Raw genomic sequence first — 11,195 nt, 5'->3', positions numbered from 1 at the left:
GCGGGGCGTGCGCGCGTGCGCGCGGCGGGCGGCGTTCCGTCGGGGCCCCGCGCCCCGTCCCATTCATGCGGGGCAGCGGCGGCGGCGAGAGCGAGGCGGGCGCGGAGCCCCGGGCGGCGGCGGCGGCGGGGGGAGGCGGGCGCGGAGGAGGAGGGGACGGAGGAGAAGGAGGCAGCGGCGGCGGAGAAGGCGGCGGCGGCCCGGCGGGCGGCTCGGTGTGGAATGCAATTATGGCTGGCACGGCGGAGGCGAGCGGGGACCGGAGCCGTGAGTAACCCGGCTGCAACTTTCGGGCGCGGCGCGATGCGCCCGATCGGTCCGTTCGTTAAAAATAACGCGGATTTGGATTTATCGCTCCCCTAAAAAAATTTGGCTTTATTGCCACCGCGGCGACGGCGCGGGGCCGGCCCGGGCAGGGCACGGCGGCCCCGTCGGGGGGCGCGGAGGGGCCGCGGCGGCCGGGCAGGGTTGGGCCGGGCAGGGCTGGGCCGGGCAGGGCCAGCGCCGCGCTGCTGCCGCCGGGACCAGCCCGCATTGCGCCCCGCGGCTCCGGGAGCCGCCTCCCGCGGGGGGACAGAACCGCGCCGGGACCGAGCCTCTTTCTTTATCCGCCGCCCGCCCCGCCTGGGGCTCGTGGCGGCGTGTGCCGGGCACCGGGCAGGTGCGGGCTGGACGGGCTGGGGGCCGCTCCCCGCCCGGAGCTGCTCGGGCCGGGGCGCTCCCGCGGGGAGCCGGTGCCAGCGGTGCCTCCCTGCCCGGTGCAGCGGCGGGGCTTGGCCGCCTCCCTGCTCCCCTCCCGCCCCGGCTCTCGGCGGCGTTCGCTGCCCCAGCCCCGCCACCCCTCTGCCCAGCCGGGTTCAGCACTGCTGGGGACGTGAACCGGGCTCAGCCTTTCCCGTGCTCGCCGCCTTGGATCGCGCATCTGCCCTGCCCTGCATCCCCGCATCACGCTGCCCCGCATCCTCGCTGTCATCCCTGTGTCCGCACTGCCCCGTATTCCCGCATTGTGCTATCCCATATCCATTCACGCATTCTCGCTGCTTTACATCCCCGCATCCCGCCGGGGCGCGGCGAGTGGCATCCGGGCTGGGCTCGTCCTGAAGCCACAGCGCCGCCGTTCCCTCCGCGCTCCCCGTTCCTCAGCCGCCGGCGGGGAGGTGCCGTGGGCGCCCTGCGGGATGGGATGGAACGGGATGGGGTGAGATGGCTGCCGTCGCCCTCGTTATGATCGTTACTATTGTGATCGCGCCGTAGTTCGGCAGCGCAGCGCTGGGCACCTCCGAGCGAGGCGTGGGAGGCTGCGGTACCTGTGTGCGGGGCCGCGCCGGTGCGCGCCTCCCGCCGCCGGGCCGAACGTGGAAGGTGGCGAATAAAGCCGGCTGCGCGCTCCGTGTCCCTCAGCCCCTTCCCATTCCTGCCCAGCCAACACACGCGGCAGCTCCGGCGTGCGAGCGGGGAGGGATTTGTAAAATCTCTGTGGCATGCTGAAATAAATCGCGGAATCCCGCAATCGCCTTCTCCTCCCTTGTCTTCCTTGCGGGAAAATTCTTCCTTCTGCCTCTGGCCGAGCGCCGGGGTAGGGGGAGCCAGGGGAGGGGGGCTGGTGTGTAAACAGGGCTTAACATGAAGGTCACTGGTTAAAGAGGAGACGGATGGGAGAGAAAAGACAGGCATTAACCTCACTTGTTAGCTCCCCCCTGGCTCCTGCTTGGGGAGGACAAAACAAAAGCAGAACCTGCTAACGGGGGGGATGAATATTCATGATCCTTCTCGTATGCTCCGGGATACGGAGGGGAGAAAAGTTGGGCAGATGAGCCGCCTCCCGAATCTGCTTTTCCTCCGGCTTGGGAGAAAATCCTTTTTTGCTGAGCGAGGGCTGTGTCGGGAGGAATTACCAGCTTTTTGCTGGATTTATTTTTTAAATTTCTTATTTTTCTTTTGTGTGCGGCTGCAAGAATTGAAAAAAAAAGGGGAAAAAAAAAAAAAAAAGAGGAGCTGAGGCTATTGACTACATCAAAGGTTATCCATTTGAAAACACCATTTTCCTCTGAACAGCGGCTAATTGCTTCCTGAACAATCCCAGGGTCTTTTGTATATACTCAGTGGGTAAAATGAGTGACTCGATGTCTTCTCTCAAGACACTGGTGACCGAACAGGGCGGAAAGGTGGAGAAGCCAAGGAAAAGCAATGGGGCAGATGCCTCTGGGAGGATGCATGGATAATTTCTTAAGTGGCTGCAAGGAGGGAAGGTTTTTTTCTTCGTCCCGCTCGCCGCCGAATGATCTGCTGGTGCCGGGGGATGCCGGTGCCGGCAGCGGCGTGGCGGCACGGGGCTATAAGGAAGGCTGGTAAGGAAGTTTGGGTTCAAAATACCCGATCATGCGTGTGATCTGGTGCTCCCCATCCGCCCGTGGCTTTGGCTGCCGGTGCCGCTCCTCCGAGAGAGGCAAGCCTGGATGCGCTCGCTGCTCTCGAGGGGCTGCGGGGCGGCAGCGCCGGGGGCTGCCTGGCTTCTGCTCCGTTGTGTGGCTGGGCTTTCTGCAGCTGCTACCCTGAACATTAAAGTTTTGGCGACGTTGCTTTTGTTATCATGGTGATAGCAGTGTCGGGGAGAGTTTTCCCCTCTTGGCTTCTTCTTTTTTTTTTTTTTTTTTTTTTTTTTTTTTTTTTTTTTTTTTTTTTTAATGAAGCATCAGATTTGGAGCAGAGCGCAGGCATCTGCCTTCGTGCACGGAGCTGCGGAGCAGAGCTCTTGTGCTCCGTCACACAAAGCCCTTCCCCGAGCGAGGCAGTGCCCTGCGAGCGATAAACAAACTCCTCTGAACTCCGCTGGAGACGGGGCCGAGGGCCGTGCCGGCGGCTCCCGGGGCGTGTTTCAGCGGGGCTTTGCGCAGCCGACATGGAAGAGGGTAATAAAGCGGCGCTGCTGCGTGCTGGCAGGGCTGCCTCCCCTCCTCCACGGCGGCGGCAGCCGGGGCTGGCCCCTGCCCCGCTCCCTGCCTGCCACTGGCACGCCAGGCCTCTTGTTTCCGTGGCTTCGCTGCCTTTGACTTCTGCCGAACAAAGAGAAGGATCTAGCCCTGGGATCGGGCTTAATGAAGGGAGCTGGGATGTGTTTATTCTCTAGGCTGAGTGTGGGTCAGGGCCTTTGTTGCTGCCAGACCCGGCCCCGAGCCGGCGATTTCCGAGCAGCAGAGACTGGTCAGGGACACCGGCTCCTGCAAACCAGGGGCAGCACTACCTGTATCGGGCTTCTGCTGAGCCCCCCCGGGCTTTGCTGTAATTGCCTTTTTGTGTACGGTGTCCTGGTTCCTTGGTCGTTTGTGTCTTCAGTGAGGAGTCAGTCATGGTGTTTGGCACCTCTGGCTCAATGGAAGGGGAACCTTGAAAGAGCCAGGACAGCAGAGGTGGTGCCATGTACCTGTGCAGTGACAGGAGGGTGGGCATGGTCACCCCAATGCCCATGATGCCATCCTCACTGCCTGCAAGCATGGATTTTTCATTAATCTGAACTGGTGGAATGAATGTATTGAGAACTTGGGGTGGTGTTGTCTCTAATCCATTAATATCTCCTTCAAGTTTGTGTGCTGTGTGGAAGAAACTAGTGAGTAGAGGGCCAGGGTTTGACCAGTGAATGGCTTGGTGATGTACCGTGTGTGCAGAGGAAGGTACAAAGGGTGGGAATTATGAGTGATGTGGAGCTTGGTTCAGCATGGACCATGACTCCTTACCTTTCCTGAGTTTGGACTGGAGCCCCTTTTCCCAGCAAGGTGCTGAGTGCCATGGCTTCATGCAAAATGAGGAGGAGCAGCAAGTGTTTGCCACTATCCACTGGTGAGGTGGCTGGTTTGGCTTCAGACTGGAGACAACCAGCTTCTTCTCTGGCTGTAGCCTGGAAGTGTTCCATGCAGTGCTATGGGGAACATCCCACCACAGATACATGGTACTCAGTGAGAACGTGTGCTCTGACCCACAGCCTCATCCGTGCCCCTCTTAGTCTGCCCAGGGTGCAGCATGGAAGCTGTGTCGACACCCCAACATGGTCTGCCTGCTACTCTTGGAAGTCACATTTGAGCAAACATCTTGTGCATCATGGAGGAGAAAAGCTGCAGACAATAAGTTTTGATGGTTTCAGTGCCAGGCATGGGCAGTCCTGGCTCTTCTGCCCTGCACTCAGCATGTGGTGTAGCCAAACCCAGACCTTCCCATGGGTTTGTCAGAGCAGGGCCAGACACAGGAAGGTGTCCTTGTTTGCCTTGCTTCCCTGAGCACTCTGTGGCTGCCTCCAGCCCTTGTTCCAGGTGGAAGCTGCCATTTAAAAACCTGGAAAAACATTTCAAAGTTTATTTTCCCTTTAGCCAAGGTTTGGCACTCCTCCTCTTTGTTGCTGATGCGCTGAGATGTTTGAGTCTGGAAGAAAACTCCACATCCAGATAATCAGGCTCACACCCCACAAACATTTTTGTTCCTTTTTTCCTCTGAAGCTGCCTTGCATGGTGCACAATGGACTATTTTGGGTGATTCCTCTGCCCCCATGGTGTCTCAGTCTAATGAGGGCCAAATCCACCTCTGCCCTCTGAGCTGCTGTGTGCTGGTCTGTTCCTGGGGCCAGAGACCCTTGTGACCTGCCTGAAACACAGAGGAGATTTTTTATTGCTGGGGTCAAATCAGGGCCTGGTGCAAGCCAGGGTGTGATATCCTCTTGCTCCTTGAGCTGAGATTGTGAGGGATTTTGCTAGAGAAAGTGTCCAAGGTGAGAACATGCCAGGGGTGCCAGAGGCAGGCTGCATGGCTCTGGGGGATATGCTGTGCAGGGACCACCTCTTCCCCATCTCCTCCCCCTGCTCACCGGCAGCCAGATCAGCCCTGGGGCTCGCTGCCCACCTCCCCATCCGGAGCATCCCGCAATCTGCCAGCCAAGTTGGCACAGAGACCTGGGAGCGCTGTAATCCAATTTGGGCAGTTTAGCTGCTCTTTGCTCTCCGTGCTGCTGGCCGGAGCTCGGGAGCTTTAATCCGGCTAATGACCCCAGCTTGAGTAACCACAACCATTTGCTTGATTCAGTTTTCCTTTCTGTCGGCGATGGCGAACGGGCTGAGGCTGTTTCTGGGTCCTGCCCGTGGTCTCGGGGACGGTTTCCAGGTACAGGTATGTGCAGGGAGTGGAGGGTGAGGGCAGCGTGGAGGGACACTGCAATCCCTGCTTTCTCCTTTGGAGATTTCTCCTTTCCTCTTCCCGTTTTTCATCTTCTCTCCCTCTTTTTCTGGTGAAGATAAGCCCTTCTTCCGGAGCTATTTTGCAACATAGTATTATTTTCAGAAAGGCAAAGCCAAGAAAAAGAAAAGCCTCTCTCTTCCTTGGGTTGCCTACTGTTTAATGTACAAAATACAGGGGTGGTAATTGCATTAAAACATATATAATTATACTGGAGGGAGGAAAAAAAATCCTGCTAATTGCACATGTGTTTTGAGCTGATAAATGTTGAGTGATTCTTCATGTTTTCTTGGGAGTTTGGAGGAGCAGAGATGCTGTCTGGCATGTGAGGGGTTGGGAGCAGGGATGGTTTCCCAAAATTATTGGGAAGCTTGGATGCTCTGAGCACCTCTGGGGTAGTGTCAATGCTGGGGGCCTCATCCTTTGCAGATCCACATCTGATACCTCCATCTAGGCAAGTCTTGGTGTCATTGTAGGAGCCGTGCGAGTCCCTTTGCTTTATGTGCTTAGTTAAACAACTGTTTGTGTGTCAAAATATTCAGGCTCTCTCACAGAAGTAAATTCCTGGCAAGAGAAGAGGCAGATTCCTGCATTAGGGGGAGAAATTTCCTGTGTATGCAGCCCCACATCCAAGGGCTGTTCCTTCACTTTACCGTGGTGTTGGCATGAGCGGGTGCTGCTGGGGGGCAGCGGGGGGAGGAAGGATGGTCACACTCTGTTTTAAGCGGCACGATGTGAAAACCACATTTCCTTCAGCGAATGCCGACCCCGTCGGCGCTGCCGATAACATCGCAGGTAATTGTGATGGCAATAAGTTGTTTGCTTTGTGCATGCGGCCGGGCTTTGTGTACGGGCGGTTGCTTCGCTCTTCCTGTGCAGACTGTTAGTTTCAACAGGGGAAGAGGAAAACCCAAAAATATTTTAGGAGGAGTTTAAAAATAATCTTGGAGCTTGGCTGGTGGGCAGGATGTTTCGCAGGATCGTGTTCCCTGCTGGTCCGTGTCCAGCTTTGTGGACCTCGGAAGGCTTTGCTGGATAGTGTTAAGTCCTGCATTGTCATTTTGGCCAGCCTGAGGGCTTGCTGTTGGGCTCTGGGAGCTGGATCGAGATGGGAGGCTGCCCTGGGATTTGACTTTTGCACTGGGCAGATCTGGCTGCCCTGTAGCAGAGCAGTGTCAGAGCCGGGGCATGAGCCCCAGCTTACAGCTGCCACGGCCTCTGTAAAACATTCCTATCTGCTCCCCAGTGTTGCATTCCCTCCACCCCCATCTGCTTCTCCATGGGTTTTATTCCTGCAAGTGTTGGCATGCTGGCAGGGTCCGTGCCTGCCCGCTGCTGCTTATCTCCGTGCCCGGCTCCTGGATGGCTGCTTCCTTTCTGGAGTCAAGGGGGGGCTCTCCCCTCTCTGGCGGGACCAGAATCGGCTCGATGAGCCCTGCTGAAGTCAAGAACCTGTTTTTCAGGCTGATGTCATCGGGAAGAAATGGGGGAGGAGGAAGGCAGGAAGGCAGCGCTGTTTCCGAGGGAGAGCCGCTGCTGAGCCCCATGACGAGCCCCATGATGCTGACAGCAGCCCCGGCCCAGGCTGCACTGCTGTTCCTGATCAGCACAGCCGAGGTGCCCCGGGCTGCTGGCACATGGGAGAGGTCCTGCTCTGCCTCCCTCATGCCTGTGCAGGGGAGAGCTGGGAGGGAGGGATGTGGTGTGCCAGGGGAGCGTGCCAGCTCCCAACACAGCAGCATCTCTTGGCCCACTGTGTGCCTTGTGTGGCTCCCTGGCCTGCCCTGGGGGTGGTGGCACTGGTGGAGCTGCCATCCAACCACCTTCATTAGAAGAAAGTGGGGTTTTGGCAGAGGTGCTTGGACAGCCCTCCCAGCAGAGGCGAGCAGCCGCCTCTTCTCGGTTTTGCACTGAAGGAGCTGATCTGTGATGCTGATGCCTGGTGGAATCTCAGCTCCATGCATGCAGGCCATGGTGGCAAGGTGATGCCAGTGTCTAGCATGGCTTGGGGCTGCAGGAAGAGGAGAAGCTCTTGGGCTGCAGCCATGGTTTAAAGTATGCTCTGCCCAGGTCCAGTGGGTGAGACCCCCTTGCTGTGGGAAATTGGGGTGGGGTGTGCTGTGTTGGCACTGCCTGTAGGAAAGCAGAGTGTGGGCACAGCCACTGCCATGGCACCTCCCTGTTAATATCAGGTGCTCTTTGCCCGTGGTGCTGTGAATGAAGCCTCTTTTGGACTCTCAGAACAATTTCCCCTCTGGTGGTGTTGCTGTGGAGGGACTTTTGGCTTTTCCTGTCTCTGCCCATCCCATTCCCAGGTGAGGTTCTACTATCTCTCTGGATATCTCACTTCTCCTGGGTCAACTTCACCTTGGGCAAATCAAACATGGAGCTATGCTGAGCTGGAAACTCCGCAGGGGAAGCAGAGCCAGGACTGAGCCATTTCCAGCTGTGGTTCTTGGGGCAGCGTAACTGAAACAGCAGAGGGGGAAGAAGGAGGTTGATAGGGGAAGGACAAGCACACATGGCTTGGGAAGGCTTGTTTGGAGAAGTTCTGTGGTTGTTTTAATCAGAACTGATGTGATGGCATTTGTGCTTGGCTCGCCACAGGACAGCACAAGTTCTGGTGTCAGCAAGGGGCCAGGCGGAAACATGGGAATTTCAGCTTAGCTGGGATTAAACCAACCCCAGAATGACCTCTCTTTGCTGGAGTAGAGGGGATCCAGCAACCAGGAATCCTCCTGTGGCAGTGCTCCGTTAGAAGGAGTGAGCTCTCCAGATTCCCTCTGGGGTTTGGGGGGGAGCACTTGTGACAGAGAGGTGAAAATGCAGCTTGGAGAGCTGGGGCATTGATCTGGGGAGGGTAAAATCATGGCTTGTGCTTGTGGCTGCCCTGGCCCAGTGAGGGATGTGGAGCAGCAGGCTGGTGGGTGAGGAGTGATGTGTTATGCCCTAGGGAATGAGATCAGACAAGGGAAGGATGCTGATGGCCAGAGGATCTCTTGTTGGACTTCTCTGCTGCTGAGAAATCTTGCTTGTGGGTGACCTTCTGGTCTCTGCAGGTCCAGCTGGACCAAGGTGACCTCTGCCAGCAGGACTGATTTTTTTGACATTTATATAGGGCAGTGGACTGATGGGTTGTGAGAATCAGAGTGTGTGGGCCAAAGCCAAAGGGGGAGGTGGCCTTCAGGGAATTTAGTCTGTACTTCTTTGCTCTTAAGATGTTATTAATTGGTCCTGATTGAGGTGACAAAATTCACATAAGTCTGGTGTTTGAAGCCTTGAGTTGACCTGGGTGTTGATAGTAGGAAGCCACAGTCCCATGACTGGTGTCCTGGTGCCTTGGGTTGGGGTCTGTGGATGATGAGAGGCACAGAGGGGTTGGACATTCTGTGCTCTGTGTATGCTGATGGACAAAATTCCTGAAGTAGGATGGGAAGCAGCAGGCTATGTCCTGTGTGGATGATTACCCACAGGCTGTGCACTGGTCTCCATTCCAGGCATCAGTCAACCCAGGTCTGTGCACTCCTCTCTTGGCTGCAGGAAGCACAAGGGAAGGTGGGGCTCACTTTCCTCCTGGGAAGTCCAGGTCCAGAATGTGGCTGCAAACAGAAAGCCCCTTGGCAGCCCTTGTAGGGTCCCTGTATGGGCTGTGATACCCAGGTGAGCTGTGGGAATAAGGCAAAGGACAGCCACTGACTCTCACTTCTGGTGTAGCCAGATGGAGTTGGGAAACGTGTGTAAGGTTTCAGTCCATGCCCAGTTTCCTGGCAGGACTTGCTGAGGTTTTCCTCGTGTGCCTCCTTGCCTTGGGGCATTGTGGTTGTGGGGAGCCTGGGTTTCCATATCAGAAATGCTTGTGAGCCCTTTCTGGAAGGGCTCTCTGCAGAGCAGCCTGCAGTCTCTTGGTGGTGAGTGCAGGCAGAGGCTCCAGAGCTGTTCTGGAGTTCAAGCTGTTCTTGGCGTGACATGACTTCTTGCAGAGAACCAGAGAAGGGGAATTGCACACTTGAGAAATGCTATTTAATTTCCTCACTGCTTGTTCTTTTATGCTCCTTTTTGCTGAGGGTCAAGCTTCATGAGCCCTTGGGCAGTAGATTGCTGCTTCTCCTTATCACATTTCTCAGGACAAAAGAGACTGAATTCTTTTCCCAGAAGAGTAGGAGTGGAAATTGGGGTGGATGGCAGGATGGGTTTCTCAGTCCCTGCCTGGGAGGGGTGGCAGGAGTCTGTGAGGAAACTGAAGATGCTGAAGATATTCTTGATTGGGTGATAGTAATGGAGTTTGGGGCAGCTTCAGAGCCTGCCATTGATTTCATCAGGGTGTGGTTTGAGCCAGGGATAAGGTTTTTAATGATTTAACTCACTGGCTAGGGAGGGACCTCAGCCATTGAAATAGTTTTCAATGTATGCAGTGAAGAAAGGAGTTAAAGTTTAGCCCTGTTGCAGCAATTGCATATGTAGTGCAGCTCAAATTTGTACCACCACCAGGCTTTCCTCATTGTTGCAAGGCTTTTCCCAGGCAGATGAACCTAAAAATACACCAGATCCACAGTGAGGCTGCCTCTCCTGTGGCCTGAAGGCTTTTCTCTCCCCTGGATAATCTCCCCTCTCTCCCCTTTGCTAATTACTGGCAGCTTGTAGCTGGTCTCTTCTTGACTTTCTTATTGCTGAGAGCAGCAAGTGACTTGGAGGGATTACAGGTAAAGGCCCTTTAGATGCCATTTCCCCTTTTGTGGGTCAGCTATCTGGGGTTTTTCAATCCCATGCCTTCTCTCCTCCAACCTCCCTTGCAAAAGTGCAAAGCTATAAAGCTCTTGGGGTGTTTTGCTGGGAGTGAATCTGCTGGGGTCCTGTTGATGGAGGAGCAGGGGTTACAGGCAGGTCTGTGTGTGCCAGATATTCACCTCTGTGCCTGTCTGCATGTTTTAAACCCTGTCTGTGGGTGTTCCCATGAGGGCTGCTGCTTTGTAGGCTAGTGCTGACTCTTGGACTTGCTGCCTGAATGAGTGGAGAGCTGGTCCTTAAGGCTCTGTCCAGTCTTTGCCTTTTAAGGTTAGTTTTTCCATCCCAGTACTCCTGCTTTGTGCTATCAAAAGTGATGATTGTTTTCCCAAAGTGTGATCTCCCATCACAAACACAGGTTTTTGGGCATATTGCAGGACCAGGGAGCTCTCAGCCTTGGGGGATGAGTGCTGCTGCCCCTTGCCACCTCTCCAGTAGCCAGGAAGTGGGGCACTGGCATCTCTGGGGCACGTCCATGGCTCGTTGGGAGCTGGAATGTGTGAGTGTTGGCTGTGCTGAGGTGGGCAACCCCCATCAGTGGCTGCAGCCATCTCAGTGTGGCCACTTTGAGGTGAAACTGAGGGGATGAAGGGGACTGGGGTGGATTTGGCTCTTGTGCTGGCTTTTCTCCTGATGGCGGATTTCCTTCCATAAATGTGTGTGTATATATGTGTGTGTGTTTGTGTGTGTGGAAATGAAAACAAGCCTGTGGTGCTGTCTGGCTGGCGGTGTGGCCCTGCTGTGGGGTGAGCCCTGGGGATGCTCAGTGCTGCAGATGCTCTGTGCTGCATCTCTCACTGCCCAGCAGCACAGCTGGCTGTGTTTGTGGTCCTACTCTCCCAGCTGGCAGGCATGCAACTGGGCTGGGGTGAATTATTTTATTGCTGCCTGTTTCAGGGCAGGGCACAGCTCCAGGGTGTCTGCCCAGGGTTTTCCATGCTTTTGGACTGCACTGGATGTGTTTGTGGTGCAGGTCTTGCTTCCTGCTGGTGGCAGTTGTATGGTGGCCCTGGACTGGGTCCCCCAGAGTGAGGTGCTACTTGAATGCAGCCCCAGGGGTTTTGGGTGTCCTGTGGATTAGAGTGTGCCAGTGGAGGAGCTGCCCTGCCTTAGGTGCACTCTGACCTCTCCATGGGGCTTGAGGCTGTGTGACAGCAGGGAAATGCCCTTTGGCTGCTGCTCCCACAGGCAGGGACCAG

The 11,195-nt window shown here is 56.0% G+C and overlaps 1 protein-coding gene across 2 annotated transcripts in view; it reads left to right on the top strand.

Annotated features, from left to right (window-relative positions):
- Positions 1-11,195, top strand: part of PLXNA1 (plexin A1) — a 112,050-nt gene continuing 100,855 nt past the window's right edge. Inside the window, exon 1 of one of the 2 annotated variants that reach the window (XM_056501371.1) lies at positions 1-267. The gene's annotated coding sequence lies outside the window, so the exon portion shown is untranslated. Of the gene's footprint in view, positions 268-5,077; positions 5,149-11,195 lie in introns of those variants that run through there. The other variant, XM_056501372.1, reaches the window with a different exon arrangement.

Source organism: Oenanthe melanoleuca, chromosome 12, assembly GCF_029582105.1.
Source record: "Oenanthe melanoleuca isolate GR-GAL-2019-014 chromosome 12, OMel1.0, whole genome shotgun sequence".
Classification (NCBI taxonomy): Eukaryota; Metazoa; Chordata; class Aves; order Passeriformes; family Muscicapidae; genus Oenanthe; species Oenanthe melanoleuca.
Note: the sequence above shows the minus strand (reverse complement) of the source record. Positions and strands in the feature narration are given on the sequence as shown.